The following is an 18,534-nucleotide window of genomic DNA, read 5'->3' as shown; positions in this document are numbered from 1 at the left end:
CCACTCTAACAATTAAAGAGAATAAATGTAAAAGGCTTATTTTAAATTTAACGTTTTTAAACACTAGCTTTTATAATATGTCAATGGTATGGATGAAGGTACTTAGACTTAATGATTCATTAAAAGTGTGTTTGAGATATTAGATCCCCAAGAGATGAAAAGTAATGCAATGCCTTGTGATTAGTATAGCATGTGTATGTGCTGATTCAGGCGTCACTCTAATAGGGTAACTGTGGGACTGCAGGTGTTGTCAGGAGGGAATATTATCCTCAACCCATAACCACCCTGCACTGCTATCCTATCCTATCCCATAAGCTCAGTAAACTTGAATCAAGTCTATATTTGGATGGGTGACCTATAAGCAAAACTTGGGTTCTGTGGGAAGTGCTGTTAGTGGTTCAGTAGGTGGCACTGTTTTCTCTCAGTTGGTGTGAGCAGATAGCAACCACATCATGGTATTAGAGGGCATTGTAATGCTAGAGGTGTGGTGGATGGAGTCATTTTTGGGATTAATAATACTTAGCATTTTTCTTGCTTAGATCTCAAACTGCTTGACTAAGGTAGGTAAATAATATTATCCCTGCTTTATGGATTGGATAAATGAGATACAGAAAGATTAAGGGCTAGATTCTTAAATTCTTGCTTACGCTGAGTACTTTACTCTGCAAATAATTACATTGAAATCAGTGGAACTGCTTGTGGAATGAGATGCTATTCAGCAGGGATAAGAGTTTCAGAAACCATCAAAAGAACAGGAGTACTTGTGGCACCTTAGAGACTAACAAATTTATTAGAGCATAAGCTTTCGTGGACTACAGCCCACTTCTTCGGATGCATACAGAGTGGAATAAATATTGAGAATATATATATACACACATACAGAGAGCATAAACAGGTGGGAGTTGTCTTACCAACTCTGAGAGGCCAATTCAGTAAGAGAAAAAAAAACTTTTGAAGTGATAATCAAGATAGCTCAGTACAGACAGTTTGATAAGAAGTGTGAGAATACTTACAAGGGGGGAGATAGATTCAATGTTTGTAATGGCTCAGCCATTCCCAGTCCTTATTCAATCCTGAGTTGATTGTGTCTAGTTTGCATATCAATTCCAGCTCAGCAGTCTCTCATTGGAGTCTGTTTTTGAAGTTTTTCTGTTGTAATATAGCCACCCACAGGTCTGTCATTGAATGACCAGACAGGTTAAAGTGTTCTCCCACTGGTTTTTGAGTATTATTATTCCTGATGTCAGATTTGTGTCCATTAATTCTTTTGCGGAGAGACTGTCCGGTTTGGCCAATGTACATGGCAGAGGGGCATTGCTGGCACATGATGGCATATATCACATTGGTAGATGTGCAAGTGAACGAGCCCCTGATGGTATGGCTGATGTGATTAGATCCTATGATGATGTCACTTGAATAGATATGTGGACAGAGTTGGCATCGGGCTTTGTTACAAGGATAGGTTCCTGGGTCAGTGGTTTTGTTCAGTGATGTGTGGTTGCTGGTGAGTATTTGCTTTAGGTTGGGGGGTTGTCTGTAAGCGAGGACAGGTCTGTCTCCCAAGATCTGTGAGAGTAAAGGATCATCTTTCAGGATAGGTTGTAGATCTCTGATGATGCGCTGGAGAGGTTTTAGTTGGGGGCTGAAGGTGACAGCTAGTGGCGTTCTGTTATTTTCTTTGTTGGGCCTGTCTTGTAGGAGGTGACTTCTGGGTACTCGTCTGGCTCTGTCAATCTGTTTTTTCACTTCAGCAGGTGGGTATTGTAGTTTTAAGAATGCTTGATAGAGATCTTGTAGGTGCTTGTCTCTATCTGAGGGATTGGAGCAAATGCGGTTATATCTTAGAGCTTGGCTGTAGACAATGGATCGTGTGGTGTGTCCTGGATGGAAGCTGGAGGCATGTAGGTAAGTGTAGCGGTCAGTAGGTTTCCGGTATAGGGTGGTATTTATGTGACCATCGCTTATTAGCACAGTAGTGTCCAGGAAATGGACCGCTTGTGTGGATTGATCTAGGCTGAGGTTGATGGTGGGATGGAAATTGTTGAAATCATGGTGAAATTCCTCAAGGGCTTCTTTTCCATGGGTCCAGATGATGAAGATGTCATCAATGTAGCGCAAGTAGAGTAGGGGCGTTAGGGGACGAGAGCTAAGGAAGCGTTGTTCTAAGTTAGCCATAAAAATGTTGGCATATTGTGGGGCCATGCAGGTACCCATAGCAGTGCCGCTGACTTGAAGGTATATATTGTCCCTAAATGTGAAATAGTTGTGGGTGAGGACAAAATCACAAAGTTCAGCCATCAGGTTAGCTGTGACATTATCGGGAATACTGTTCCTGATAGTTTATAGTCCATCTTTGTGTGGAATATTGGTGTAGAGGGCTTCTACGTCCATAGTGGCCAGGATGGTGTTTTCTGGAAGATCACCGATGGATTGTAGTTTCCTCAGGAAGTCAATGGTGTCTCGAAGATAGCTGGGAGTGCTGGTAGCGTAGGGTCTGAGGAGAGAGTCCACATAACCAGACAAGCCTGATGTTAGGGTGCCAATGCCTGAGATGATGAGGTGTCCAGGATTTCCAGGTTTATGGATCTTGGGTAGCAAATAGAATACCCCTGGTCGGGGTTCTAGGCATGTGTCTGTACAGATTTGTTCCTGTGCTTTGTCAGGGAGTTTTTTTAGCAGATGGTGTAGTTTCTTTAGGTAATCCTCAGTGGGATCAGAGGATAATGGCCTGTAGAATGTGGTGTTAGAGAGCTGTCTAGCAGCCTCTTGGTCATATTCCAATTTATTCATGATGACGACAGCACCTCCTTTGTCAGCCTTTTTGATTATGATGTCAGGGTTGTTTCTGAGGCTGTTGATGGCGTTGTGTTCAGCATTGCTGAGGTTATGTGGCAAGTGATGTTGCTTTTCCACAATTTCAGCCTTTGCACGTTGACGGAAGCAATCTATGTAGAAATCCAGTCTGTTGTTTCGACCGTCCGGAGGAGTCCATGCAGAATCCTTTTTTTTTGTAGTGCTGGTAGGGGGGATTCTGTGGGTTAGTATGCTGTTCAGAGGTATGTTGGAAATATTCTTTGAGTCGGAGACGTCGAAAGTAGGATTCTAGGTCACCGCAGAACTGTATCATATTCATGGGTCTGGAGGGACAAAAGGAGAGGCCCCGAGATAGGACAGACTCTTCTGCTGGGCTAAGAGTATAGCTGGAAAGATTAACAATTTTGCTGGGTGGGTTAAGGGAACTACTGTTGTGGCTGCTTGTGGCATGTAGCAGTTTAGATAGTTTAGTGTCCTTTTTCCTTTGTAGAGAGGCAAAGTTTGTCTTGTAAATGGCTTGTCTAGTTTTTGTAAAGTCTATCCATGAGGAAGTTTGTGTGGAAGGTTGGTTTCTTATGAGAGTATCCAGTTCTGAGAGCTCATTCTTAATCTTTCCCTGTTTGCTGTATAGGATGCTGATCAGGTGGTTTTGCAGTTTCTTTGAGAGTGTGTGACACAGTCTCTCAGCATAGTCTGTGTGATATGTAGATTGTAATGGATTTTTTACCTTTAGTCCTTTTGGTATGATGTCCATCTGCTTGCATTTGGAAAGGAAGATGATGTCTGTCCCTCAGGGGCTGGTAGAGGAACCCAGGCACACCCTCTACTCTGAGTTCTAGCCCAGGGACACTGTATTAAACAGATAGATTTGGTTCTTCAAACATACTGCTGTTTGCCCCTTCCTACAATTAAGCCCTCTTATGTTTCTTCCTTGCAGCCTGTGTTTAACACAGCCTCCCTTTAGTTCTCATGTCTCTGGCGTCTCCATTGTCTGGTGTCCTAATCAGCATTCCACCCCTCTCGGACTCCACTGAAGTGCTTTTATTGACCCTAACTCTGGGCTTTCCCCACAGGAGCCTAACCTGCTCCTGCAGAGTTCTTCCTTTGTTCCTTGTTGTCTTAGCAGGTTTTTCCTCACTGCCACCCTTCCCCACGGTCTCTGGCAGCTTCTCTTATGGATCTCCCTGCTTCTTGTCTGCCCTAGTTCAGTGCTTCCTTCACAGGAGCCAAAGCTGTTTCGTGTGGGTTCTCCTACCTGACTTCCTGCCTGTTTAAGCTCTATCTCGGGGTTCCTGCCCACAGGTACTTGAACCTTCAGGTTCTTCTACCTGCAATAGAGATCTGCTTTCTCTGGAGTCTCTCCTGCTAGGCTGAATTCTCAGCTCTATATGAATAGTCCTTCCTAATTCCCTGCAGCTAGGGTCACTAATATAATTAAGTTGCCATATTACCATAATTTGGGATAGGCCACAGACAAGGGTGAGCCTGGCTTACTTTAAGGGGCCAGCCAGCCTGTGACAAGGAAAGAGTACTGAGTTGCTAAGTTTGTATAGTATAGTCAAGATTTCCATGGACACAGCTGATAATGAAATAAGAATATAAATAGCATCTTGATATATTCAGTTTAAGTAGACATCTCTGATTAGTAGTAATTGTGGTCTGACATAGGGAAATATTTTGTTCACTTTTTATCATATCTGTTCTCCCCCATCCCCAGTTTTTATAACTTTGCCTAAAGTTGCTGCTATATTATTGTTACACATTTAATTTTTTTTTAATAAAAAAGAAATGTAAAGTATGGCTTCTTTTGAAGGATAATCAGTGTATAGAAACATCTTGCCAGCATTGTATAAGGGAAGGGCTCTGACTCAGTAAGTAATCACAATTGTTTCCAGCCCAGGTGTTGTTTAAATACCTAAGCATAAGATGTGTTGATTAGCACTACAAGTGGGCTATTCAACATCCACGTTCTTTTTAAAAAGTATTTTTCTTATTTCCAGATCCCTTCTCCACTGAATTTTATCACATCCTTTGTGTTGGCAGTGATAACATTTCCTATCATAGTCATACTGCTGACTTATTTATTAACATTCTTTTGTCTAAGGAGATTATCTGTCCAAGGAGTTGGAGGTACCAAAGGAATGTTTGGTTAATTGAAAAATGTGATGGTGATTTTATAGTCCCCCCCCAAATCCAGTCAGTTAATCATGCCCTTTAATTTACCAATTGTTTTAATTGGGTTAAAATAACAACAGGAAAATAAGCAAATTAGCCAATGATGGAGACCATTTTTTGAAAATTATATCCAGTCCCACTTTATTTTTAGGTATAGGCTTTAACTATAGTTGCAACTGTTTCCAACCTTTTGAACTGTTTTATGAAGCATATTCTGGGTCTTAAATGGTCAGTAATAAAACACAGACACCACAATTTTTAAAGTTCCATACATTGCAGAAAATTTGTAGGATTTAAATGGGTAAACTTTTCACTGTGGTTCCAATTATTCATTGTACCTACTCCTTATACATGCTGAACAAAATCAGTATAAGACCAAGACTCTCACTGACTCAATGGAGTTTGGGGTAAGCAAGAAATGCCCATAATATAAATATATTAAGGTTGTAAAGGCCCAGGTATATAATATAATATATTTTTGCTAACAGTTTTCTATAACTCACATTAGGGTGATAAACCAGATGGATGTGTGGAGGAGGTGAAACTGGGGCACCTAGCAGAAGGGCTTTGTCAATTTGAACGAGGGTGATTTAAAAGTGAAGATGATTTTAGGAACCAGTATTTCAAAATCAGACACCTACATTGTGAATGCAAAGCCTAGACAGGCATCCCTCATATATATAAAATCCTTTGTTGCATGCAGAAATAGACATGTATGCATGCAGTTAATCATTTTGCATGGGTAAATGAAAGTTTTTCATGTTATAGATTCACACAAATATTTGTATAAACATATAGGCAGTCATTTTTTTTATATTTGTCCTGAAATGTGTTTTCAGGTTTAAAAAAAAATCCCTCATCATGAGAGGGAAGATATTTTTAAAAAACTACTTAAAAGTGAATCCTAAATGAGGTTATCTCCTTCAGATTAATGAGACCTGGGAGGCTGGCAGAGATACTTATGGCTGTATTTCTTAGTCCATTATACAGAACAGAAACAAATGTAAAAAACTTAATAAAAAGTCTCTCAAATGGCCAGCACAGAGTTATACTGGATTTTCTTTCTTTCTTTTAAATTTGAAATGAATGTAATACTTCTGAAAAATGCCAGAATAAGAGTGTTGGGAACAAAATTATTTGCTTTATCCTCAGATCTGTTACAGCAGTGCCAATATGAAAAGTGGCTTCCCCCACAATTTCTCAGCTATGTCCTTACCCAGACCAGTCCTTAGAGTCCAATTTCTCAGCTGTGTGTCTTACCCAGGAGCTGGAGAAGACCATACCTCTGAAATACCTGACCTCTCTACAGACACTAATAGGAAGGATGCCATGTGAGTGTGGATATTTGACTAGAAAACTTTTGTTGTTGAGGTAGGTCTAACCTACTTTTATACTGAGATATAATAAGTCTAGCAGCTGGTACACTAATATAATCATCTCACTGTTACCTTTTGTTCCCCTCCATTTGTTGTATTCGCCTATTGTGTCTCATCATATACTTAGGGTCTACACTGGAGCTGGAGGTGCTATTTCCAGATTGGGTAGCTCTGATTGAGCTAGTGCACTTAAAATAGCTATGTAGTTGTGGTGGCATGAATGGCAGGACAGGCTAGCTTCCCTGACTACAGTCCTGCCTGAAATGCGAAGTACATACTCAGGGTGGATAGCTTATCCCATTGCTTGCACTACCATGGTTACACTTCTATTTTAACATGCGAGGTCAAACAGAGCTAGTGCAGGTATGTCTACCTCAGATGGAGATTACACCTCCAGTTCCAGTGTAGACATACCTTTAGATTGTAAGCTTTTGGGGCAGGGACCATCTTTTTGTTATGTGTATACAGTGCCTATCGTAATGGGGCCCCAATCCTGATTGGCATCTTAAAGCACTACTGCAATATGAATAATAGTAATAATAATAATAATGTCAGTCACCTTATTCTCATACACTAAGTTAATCTAAGGCCATGTCTACACGACAGGCTAAATTGGCATGCTGTGATCGATGCAGCAGTGTCAATTTAGCAGGTCTGGTGAAGACACAACAAGTCGATGGGAGAACGTTCTCCCATCGACGTCTGTACTCCATCTTCCCCCAGGCGCGGAAGCGATGTCGACAGGACAGCATCACCCGTCGACATAGTGCAGTGTCGATGCTGCTGTAAATCGACATAAGATATCTCAACTTCAGTTACTAGCGTAACTTTAGATCGATCTACCTCGTTAGTGTAGACCAGTCCTTAGAGTCCAGTGTGTCTCAGTACTAAGGAATGTAAAAAGAATTAGATATTTCTGATTCTTCCTCATTTTCAACTGATTGTGCACATTGACTTTGCCAAATTATTGCAGCAGCAAATTGTCAGTTAGGTGGGGAATAAAAAGCCTCTATCGCCCCAGTGACCAGAAAGAATAAAGTAAGTGCTTGGCAAGCACTTGTGTAGTGTTCTACTGACTGTAAAATTAAACAGGTCATGTCTAATCTTTTAGGTTAAAAAATTAGTGAGTAAAAAGTAATCACAATATTTTTCCAGTTTACTACAACATCAGTAAGTAATGTTGTAAAAAAGACAGCTGCTATAAAGAGTTTACATACCACTGTGATAGGTGCCTACTCTAAGGTAGATAAGATTATTTTTAGAGGATCTGCATGTATTATTTGTTTCTTTCTGCTTTACCGAAGCATTCAAAGACATTTTCCAAGACCTGTGCTTACATCACAGATATAGCTGATGGTAAATAAGGATGTTTCGGCATAAAAAGGTGCTATGTAAGTTGTTAAATGAAAGCAGATGTTTCAATTTCATTTCCACTCACACATAAGAACAAAACAATGTTTCTGAAATGGGAAGTACAAAATTGGCAGCTCTTTTGTGGACAACCAGACATAAGGTTGAGGTAAATAAATGAAAGTTTTATCTTTTGCTAAGCTTTACAAGGGTGGCTTGTTTCAGGTGGCTCCAAGCAGCTACATTATCACACATCCCCTTATCTATTCCTAGTGATAAAACATGTATCAACTTAAAAAAAAAAAAAAAAAAAGACAGAACTTATTCCTTCTTACATGCATCACCCTGCATTTGTCAACAATGAATTTAATCTGATCATCCACCTAGCTTGGTTAGATCCCACCATGAAAATATCAGAAGTAAATTACAGGCTAAAGAGCAGTAAAAGGATTATGGTAAATTTTCAAAAGCACCTAAGTGACTTAGCAGCCTACAATCAATTTTTTAAAGTGACTTAGGTACTTAGGAGTTTAATTCTCAGTAAAAGTCAGTGAAACTCCTAACTGCCTAAGTCAGTTTTGAAAATGAGTCTTAAGCTCTGAAGTCACTTCAATGCTTTTGAAAATTTTACCCATAGTCTTGTTTTTTATTAGAAGATTATGTAAATTTATAGATTCATAGCAAGATGAAAGAAAGAATAGATTAAAAAAACCAAACAGCCAAGCAACCACCCACAAAACCTCTTATAATTACAGAAGGGAAAAGAACAGAAGTGTCAGTTGTGGTTACCTTTGCATTAGTGGTCAACTACTATCTTTCTCTCTCTCATCTAATCTAAAGGTCTTTTATTTTATAGCATCTGTCACCACAGTATCTAACAGCTTCCAAGGTAAATTACATCTGCACAGAGCACTCCTAAAAAAAAAAAAAGGAAATATATATTTTTCATGGCAAATGGACTTCCAAACAAAAGTGATTTTATTTTCAGAGCATTCAGACCAACCTATTTGCATTAATATATTTTAAAATGGAAATAGAGTTTGTCAATTGCTCATGAAATTTTGGTGTGTCATCTATGTGGAAATGCTACATAATGCTATACTATGTAATAACAACTGATATTGAATTAATAGAAATGGAAAACTCTACAAGGGAGTATGTGACGCTTCCTGGGAGTACCCAAGGTTACGAGGCACTTCACTACCACCTGCACTTAGCATGAGGATGCCTGGACTGTTGGGAGTGAGCTCCCTGACTCCACCAGCCACGGACAATACAAGCACTCTTCTCTACATTTCACAGGCCTTGCTGTCTCTTTAAAGGTTAGCGATAGACACACTTCAACCATTGAGCTCTCTGAGCATCTCCCTGAGATGTCCAGCTGCAGGTCTACTGGACACAGATTTGCTGCTTCTAAAGAAACAGTATATCTCAGCTTACCAGTTCCACCTGAGATAACCACACTGCTTAACATACAGTACTTAGGTATGTTTATAGTGAACTCAAGTAAAAGTTTATTTAACAAAGCATAGAGATTCAAGTAGAAGTATTGGAAACAAATGGTTACATATACAATAAAATTATAATATGTATTCTAGAGCCTACATTTAACTAACCAGATAACCTAATTTCTTGTAGAATATTGCTTATCCAAAATCCTTGAAGTGTTTACAGGCAGGTGTGGCTGTGATCCTTCGTTTGTGAGACAGACATATTGTCAGCTTGTTTCCTAGGTGAGAAACCCAGTATGTTTCCTTGTATGCCCAGATATACCTTAATAATCCTTTGTTTTTAGTCATAAACAGTACCCCTCCCCCTGCTGTTTTGTTTCTTTCTGTAGATTTTCTCTCTTGTAGATTTTGTAATCTTTCAACTGGCTTCTCGCTTATTATGTAACTAGGCATCCACTGTGAGACATACAATGCATAAAACACGCATGGCCAGACAAGTAGATAAGTGTCTGGTACCTCCTGCCTGAAAGGAACATGTCTGAGGTATGTCATCTCCTGGTGATTTGCCTTAACTCTAAGATCTTAAGAACATAATTTTTAGTATAGATACCTAACTCCTTAAATATTATTCATCCATAGATTATGGAATGATTATGATAGACCAGTGGTCTCTTGGTAGAGACCTCACATGGCACCCTTTGATGAACTATTATGCATATATCTGACCCAGGGTATCCCTATAAAACCCTATGCCACTCGTGTGCCCTCTGCCAGTAGGCACCAAGAGGTTCTTGGGCCACAGAAAGTACAGAGCCTGTAACAAGAGCATTAGTGCTAGAATAAGCATGTAATGGTATATAGAAAACATACCATTCAGTACACTCAATGATATGTCTTTGAGAGTAAAGTTTTGTAAATAGAAATTGAGTGAAGAGACTGAGGCAGTTTGTTGAGTACTAATAAAAACCACAGACATCGTAAAGGTAGCAGAAATACACTTGAGGAGAAAGAAACTGATCAAATTAAAGTAAATGAGCAGAAACCGGAGGCGGGGGAGCGGGGGGGGGGTAGAAGGCCTAAGTATAAGTTGCTTGAGTCCAGGAATGTGTCTTGTAACAAATGAGTTGCTTATATAAAACTGTCAAAAGGCACCAGTAAGCACATCACCTTTAGTCTGCTAGCTAAGTTACATTATAATCAAAAAGTGTTAAAGGATTCTTTGCGATAGCACCGGAATTAAAATATACTGCTGAACTCCCAGCTGCCAGTGGCTTTAACACGACTGGGTCTAACATGAGGTCAAGGAGCAATGTATCATGATAAGTCTCACATTGCTCCACCTTAGAGTTTAGTTTGGTGAAGCTGTTCTTATGATTGACAATCAGACTGCAGTTATATTTCATTTCATCACCACAGAGGTACAGCAGATAATGAAAAAATTGTGATTTAAACAGAACATAGTGGACAGATAACATGGACTTCAACCATAGCCTTTAATCACTCTGATCTTTCTGGTGAATACATTTAAAGTGAACAAACTAATGTAGAAATCATCAAGATTCAACACTCCACTACCATCAAAAAGTGCCTTGGCAAGCTACTATTTTGAGTGGTTACGTGCATTGACTATATCAAATTAGTCACATTGCTTGCAATCTGTGGAAGAAATCTTACATCTAAATAAATCAATAATAAGTTGGTACTACATTCATCAGTGTTCATTGGGCTCACTTCTGAAAAGGAATCACAATAATTAATACATCATTAAAAATATCTAGTATTTCATCCTAGAGGCTTCCAAAGTGCTTCACAAATGGATGCACACTTATAGACAGCGATCACTTCATTTATCAGCTGAGGTTTTGAGGTGAAATGCTGCAGCTACAGTGTATGATATGAGATAGGTGCATAGCCTTATATTTACATAATATTCAAATTCATGGGTCAGGAAATAGCACAATTCCAAATCAGAACATCATGAACGTGACCCTCCTGCTCAACAGGGTGGAAATTATCACCATTCCTTTTGGCTGACCTTCCTCCACCTTTTCTGAAGTGTCTAGGACTTTCACTGCAGGTGTACAGATCTGCTGATGACATCTCCATGTGTGGTACTGTTAGTGGTAGCTAGGAAGTGGACCCCCCACTATCCATGAGCTAACTATTGCCCAAATTTGGCTTACAGAAGAGCATTAATATTCATGCTGTTTGGAAGATTTAAATTTGGTTCAGTCATGCCCCCCAGCAATATCATGCAACAGCAATACACAGCAATCTCATGCAACAGTTTGAAAGGAAGTGATAAAAAACACCATATCCAATTGAGAATTGGAGGGGAATTTACATAGGCATACTGTAATTATAAAAGTTCCAGTTAAACTAAGGCACCTGTTTGGTGCAAGTTTTATTTCACATCCAAAAGATGGAAGCTCCAGCAGCAAAATGTCCCTTTATACCATAGGTTGTTTGTTCAGTACTGACTTGGAGAGAGAAATGCCATTTCCTGAATTGCTAACAAAACTCCTGCAGCAGCAACATGTTCCTTGGAGGTATTCTGGCCAAGTACAAAATGGCCTTGACTCTGCTTAGCATGTAACATTTGGTTTGATCACAGCACAAAGTGGTATGGGTGCAAGATTTATACATCATAATGTATAGATCCAGCTGCTGGCTTATAACGTTTTCAGGAGGAATGGGAAGTATTGGTTTGGTGTGCATTTATATTGTATTTATTAGATATAAAGTATTTATATTCTGTGTCAGACCTGTGTGCTGAGCCAGGTATTTTCCAGTCTTTGTTTTGTGAAATCAATAAAACAGGCATCCGATTCAAGCTCTGTTTCTATATGTGTAACACAAATGAGTCCAATTAAATAACTGGGAACAAATAGAAATAAAATGAGAGGTTATAAGAGCATCCTTGAGGGAAAAACAGTCAATAATATCAGAGTTATGTAAAACAATGAATCACAGTGAAACTGTCTAGGCTTAGCTCTAGGGAGATTTACAGTAATAAGAATGATCAGATTTCCTGAGTTCAAGAGAAACTTCATGAGTCATTATATGTACTCTACCTCTCTAATAAAAAGAATATAAACTCTTGGTATCTGATTCTCTACTGTCTAGCACCTTTTGTAGTCATTAAGTTGGTACAAAGTGAGTGTAAAAATCTTACAAATCAGAATACAATAGCCTTTTACTTTCTTTTTGGACAGCTGTAAATCAATACACCAGGTGTAAAAAAATGTACAAATGAGGCCATTATTCTTTAACCTTAGTGGGGGTGAATGCATGTTGAGCAAGATCAAAGATCAATCAAGAAAAATCAATAGGAAAAAAACAACATATTATTCAAGTGAAAATGTTATTGTTAGTTTTTCTTTCTTCATTATTTCACTAGGTATTGGGTCAAATTTTCAAAAGCACTTAAATGACTTAGAAGCTTAAGTCCGATTTTCAGACCTTAAGTCACTTGTGAATATGACACTTAAGCTCTTGGCCCACTCATTCTTTGGCCTCTCTCCTGAAAGTGTTAACAAGAATACCCCTTGAGGTGGTAGTTTTATGTGATGTGGACATTCGTCCACCAATGAGTGGATTGGTACCGCACACTCATTGTGCCCAGACCATTCATGCAGATTGATTGTTGGTCATCATTTACCTGGACAAGAGTTGAACCAATGGCCTAGAGTTGGAAAGCTCAGTATCTCATTTTCAATCCCTTGATCTATCCATTACTACTTGAGAGAGGGCCAGCTTCTTCAGCCATTAAAGTCAATTGCAAAACTCAATGGGAGGGGGATGGTATGCATAGACACTTAAAAAGTAGGTCTGATGACTAGTAATCTAGAAACTGCAAGTAGATCCATTATACTATAGAACGTGGGACAAAAATGAGTCAAGAGAACCCACTTAACTTAGCAAAATAAAAAGAATAGGATTCATAGATTTTAAAGCCAGAGGGGCCATTGTGATGAAGTAGTCTGACCTCCTATGTAACACATGCCATAAGACTACCCTATATTAATTCCTGTTTGAATCAGAGCCTATATTTTGGTAAAATTTACAATCTCAATTAAAATAATTCCAGTGATGGAGACTTAATCACAACTGTAAATTGCTCCAACTGTTATGGCACTGTTAAGAAATTGTGCCTTATTTCCAATTTAAATTTGTTTAGCTTCAACTTCCAGGCATTGGATCTTGTTATACCTTTGTCTGCTAGATTTAAGTGCACTCTATTATCAAATTTATATTCCAGGGATCGGCAACCTTTGGCACATGGCCCACCAGGGTAAGCATCTTGGCGGGCAAGGCCGGTTTGTTTACCTGCCACGTCTGCAGGTTCGGCTGATCGTGGCTCCCACTGGCCGCGGTTTGCGTCTCCAGTCCAATGGGGGTGGTGGGAAGCAATGGCCAGCACATCCCTCGACCTGCGCCACTTCCCGCAGCGCCCATTGTCCTGGGACGGCGAACTGCAGCCAGTGGGAGCCACGATCAGCTGAATCTGTGGACACGGCAGGTAAACAACCTGGCCCAGCCCGCCAAGGTGCTTACCCTGGTGGGCCGCATGCCAAAGGTTGCCGATCCCTGTTATATTCCCATATAAGTACTTATTGACTGTGATAAAGTCACTCGTTAATCTATTCATTTATCAAAAAAGAGGTTAAGCTCCTTGAGTCTACCATTACAAGGTATGTTTTCCAATTTTTTAAACATTCTTGTGGCTCTTCTCTGCACTCCCTCCAATTTTTCAACATCTTTCTTGAATTGTGGACACCAGAACTGGATACAGAATTCCACCAGCACTGAATCCAAAACTAATATAACATCCGTACTCCTGATCAATATTCTCCTGTTTAAACACCCAAGAATCACATCAGCCCTTTAATCACAGCATCACACTGGGATCTCATATTTAGCTGATTATCCACAATGACTCCCAAATCTTTTCCAGAGTGTCTGCTTCCTAGGATAGAGTCTCTCATCCTGTAAGTCAGCTGTCACATTCAGGGGTGCAATTCAGACCACTGAAAGGTAGCGTCACCCATTGTTTATAACCAGGAGTGCCCCCAAATGCTTCTGTTACTATTGGTCCCTGCCTGGAACACGCATACAGCCAGCATGCACTCTATGTTTTGTGTACTGTACAGCTCTGATTCAACCACTTTGAACCCAACAGCTTTATCACAGACTCACTCTTATCTTTACCAGACTTGGTTAAAATTAGCAGATGACCTTGAAACGCACCCCCCCAAGCTCTCCCAAACATTTGTGCTCTGTAATACCCAGCCCTCTTCTGCAACATTCAGCAGAATAATAAGGTCTGTTTGCACCTGTAAAGTGACAAAATGCACAGATGATCACTTTAACGGGAGATAATTAATTGAAACACAACACTGTTGGTTTAGATTACAAGTAAAATAAGTTTATTAACCAAATAAGAGAGGTTTTTAAGTGAGGTCAAGTACAAGAGAGAATTGAATAAAAGTAAAACTGCTTTCTAGCGAATACAACTTAATCTAGCAAGATACAGTCTTTGTCCAATATGACTTTTTCACCCAGAATCTTCCTGCAAGATGGCTGACATCCCCACATTCCCTGTCAGGATCTCCTGCATAAACCCAAAGTGCTGGTTCCTTTGTCTTCTTAGCTGAAACAGATAATATGGTGTTCATTACCCCTTTCTGTTATAGTCCAGTGGAGCTTTGAAAATGGATTCTCCTGAAAGTTTCCTCTCAAAGTAAAGTGTATTCAAGCTGTGAAGAAGGCGAGATGGAGTATGGTGGTGAAGGAATCACCATACTGGTTTCTTTCTTGGCAGTGTTTGCTAACATGCAAATTGCGCTGTTTCCTGCAATCCCCTCCCTTTGTTAACTTGATGGCCCTGTTTACTGCTTATATATACATTGAGGTAAACCCACATTCCTTTCCTTAGGACAGACCTGTTTAATATCTTTACGTAGGCAAGGCTCTCTGGTCTTGAACATGTGCTAGTAACATCATACAGGGGGCATTCATAACTTTACATATAATGTTTCTACATACATTTTGCCATGGTATTTGTCATAACTATAAAGGGAAAGGTAACAGCTGTCCTGTGTACAGTACTATAAAATCCCTCCTGGCCAGAGACTCCAAAATCCTTTTCCCTGTAAAGGGTTAAGAAGCTCAGGTAACCTGGCTGGCATCTGACCTAAAGGACCAATAAGGGGACAAGATACTTTCAAATCTTGGGGGGTGGGGGTGGGGGGAAGGCTTTTGTTTGTGTTCTTTGTTTGTGAGCGTGTTCGCTCTCGGGACTAAGAAGGACCAGACATCAATCCAGGTTCTTCACATCTTTCTAAACAAGTCTCTCCTATTTCAAACTTGTAAGTAAATAGCCAGGCAAGGCGTGTTAGTTTTCCTTTGTTTTCTCAACTTGTAAATGTACCTTTTACTAGAGTGTTTATCTTTGTTTGCTGTACTTTGAACCTAAGACTAGAGGGAAGTCCTCTGAGCTCTTTAAGTTTGATTATCCTGTAAGGTTAATTTCCATACTGATTTTACAGAGATGATTTTTACCTTTTTCTTTAATTAAAAGCTTTCTTTTTAAGAACCTGATTGATTTTTTCCTTGTTTTAGATCCAAGGGGGTTGGATCTGTATTCACCAGGAGTTGGTGGGAGGAAGGAGGGGGGATGGTTAATTTCTCCTTGTTTTAGATCCCAGGGGGGTTGGAACTGTATTCACCAGGAGTTGGTGGGAGGAAGGAGGGGAATGGTTAATTTCTCCTTGTTTTAAGATCCAAGGGGTTTGGATCTGTATTCACCAGGGAATTGGTGAAAGGTTTCTCAAGGCTTCCCAGGGAGGGAATCCATTGGGAATGGTGGCAGCGGGACCAGAGCTAAGCTGGTAGTTAAGCTTAGAAGTTTTCATGCAGGCCCCTACATTTGTACCCTAAAGTTCAAAGTGGGGATACAGCCTTGACAGTATTATTGACCAGTGAGGAGTTAGTTTTCAAATGATACCTCACAAGGTGTATTTTTTTACCATGTTTATGACAATTGTGTCTAGGGTGTGAATACAGAGGTACTTAGGGTCACAAAGGCCTATATTCTTCATTCCTAGATGTATATCCTTACATTTGGCTGTATTGCAATGCATATTGTTTGATTGTATCTAGCTTACCAAGCAATCTAGAGCACTCTGTATCAGTGTCTTGTTCTTTTCATTATTTATCACTCCCCCAATCTTTGTATGAGCTGCAAACTTGAGCAGTAGTGGTTTTATATTTTCTTTGCAGTCATTGATAAAAAAAATTAAATAGGGAGGGGCCAAGAACTGATCCCTGTGGGACCCCAGTAGAAACATACCCGCTCTGATGATTTCTCTTTGATAATTACATTTTGAGGCTCATTAGTAACCAGTTTCTAATCCATTTAATGTGTGACATTTTGATTTTGTATTGTTCTAGTTTCTTAATCAAAATGTTGTGTGGTACCAAGTTCAATGCCTTGCATAAATATAAGTATATTGCATCAACACTATTAACAGCCAAACATGTAATCTCATCAAAAAGGAATATCGAGTTAGTTGGACAAATTCTATTTTTGTAAACCAATGCTGATTAATATTTCCTTTCTTTAAATTTTTTATTAGTTGAGTCCTGTGTCGCCATTAGCATTATTTTGTTGGGGATCGATGTCAGGCTGACAGGCTTATAATTACCTGGGTCATTTTGTTTATTGTTTTAAAATAATGGCACAACATTAGCTTTCTTCCAGTCCTCTGGAACTTCCTCAGTTTTCGAAGACTTATTGAAAATCAACATTAATGGTTCAGAGAGCTCCTCACCCTGCTCTTTAAAAACTCTGAGATGCAAGTTATTCAAATTTGCTGATAGAGCAGAGATTCTTGCTAACAGGCTTTCTGTAAATATCACTACGGATGTCTGGGAAGGCATCATCTATGTAAGATAGCACCGTCTGTGATGGAAGTGTTCTTGTCTGATGCCTATCTCTCTGTCTATGTTACACATTCCCCTGGTTTTTCTCTGCAGTAGCTGCTGTGTACCCCCTGGAAGATGTGGAAGCTGCATTGTTTTCTGCTTGCACTTTTCTTCAGGATCAGCATGCTCAGCTATTCCAGACTCTGACAGAAAAAGTGACAGTTGATGCAGACACAGCAGTGAAATGAGAACAGACACACAGATAGATTTTAAGCGGCAGGATGCAACTTTTATTAAACTTTTAATAAGTTACCCTCCCCCCCCACACACACAGTGGTGGTGCTAGCACATTGGGGCCCCCACAATACTAACCTAACCTTCAGCCTTGATTGTTTAATCAAGCTAACATCCCTCTTGGATTCTGTCCCTGAAGTTGACTCCAGTGCAACCCTCCTCCAAGATTGTTCTCCTGTAAGTGAATGGCCAGGAAAATGAGGTGAGGCTGCATTGTTTGTCAGTGAGTGAAGAAGTGGCATGAGCTGATTTCCACTGCATGCCTCTTTTTCCAAACCACTGGATACAAATATCTTTGGCCCTGAGCTCAGATCTGCCAGTGTCCTGGCTGCCCTCTTGTGTGCCCAGTGTAGTGTAGTGTGCCAGCAAATCCAAATATTGAGTAAGCTCTGGATACCTGCGAGAAAAAAAAGTGCATGGGGTTAGTTACATTTTTTTTACTGTTCCCTGCCGTTTTTTTCCTTGGTGCGGACCAAAGTCTTGTAACACCTTGATTTCCAGCCCCTATCTCCTGCACTGTCTGTGGGCCAAAACTCACTGCAGCTGCTAACATCATTGCCCCAATTCTCAAAGATCCCAAATTTACCTGGGTCAAGACCACAGTAGTGCCAGGCTTTTCTCAGAACTATTGCCAATTGGTACCTTGTCAGGAAGCTGCCATCACCGTGTAGCAACCACAGGCCTGGCTGCTGGCCCTGGATTTTTAATAAGTCTTTTACTGCTTTTATGGGGCACAAACACTCATCCACACATTCCTTCACCACCACATAAGCCCCCCTTTCCTTCTGATCTGTTTTTGAGTACCTTAAGTGCAGGGACACTGCTCCTGGGGGTAGTGATACATACTTTAAGTTCAATGCATACTGGGACCTGAGTGCAAATTCCAAAGGCACCAGCTCAGTCATTAAAAGTGTCAAAAAAAGGGCAAAAACAAATGCGGTCCTAAATAAAATGGACTCCCCCCCCATAGCTGCAGAGCCTTGGTAGAGCAGTGGTACAGCATTTAATAACCTGGTCAGAGTGTCTACTGTTATGGGTAGCCTGTCATTCCTTCAGCACCCAACCCTCCTTGACCATCCTTCTAAGAGCTTCTGTACTACAAAATCCCTGCATCGGTTGGGGAAATCCACCAGCCTACTTCAGTA

The sequence above is a fragment of the Malaclemys terrapin genome, chromosome 1 (genome assembly GCF_027887155.1).
Source record: "Malaclemys terrapin pileata isolate rMalTer1 chromosome 1, rMalTer1.hap1, whole genome shotgun sequence".
NCBI classification, from domain to species: domain Eukaryota; kingdom Metazoa; phylum Chordata; order Testudines; family Emydidae; genus Malaclemys; species Malaclemys terrapin.
Note: the sequence above shows the minus strand (reverse complement) of the source record.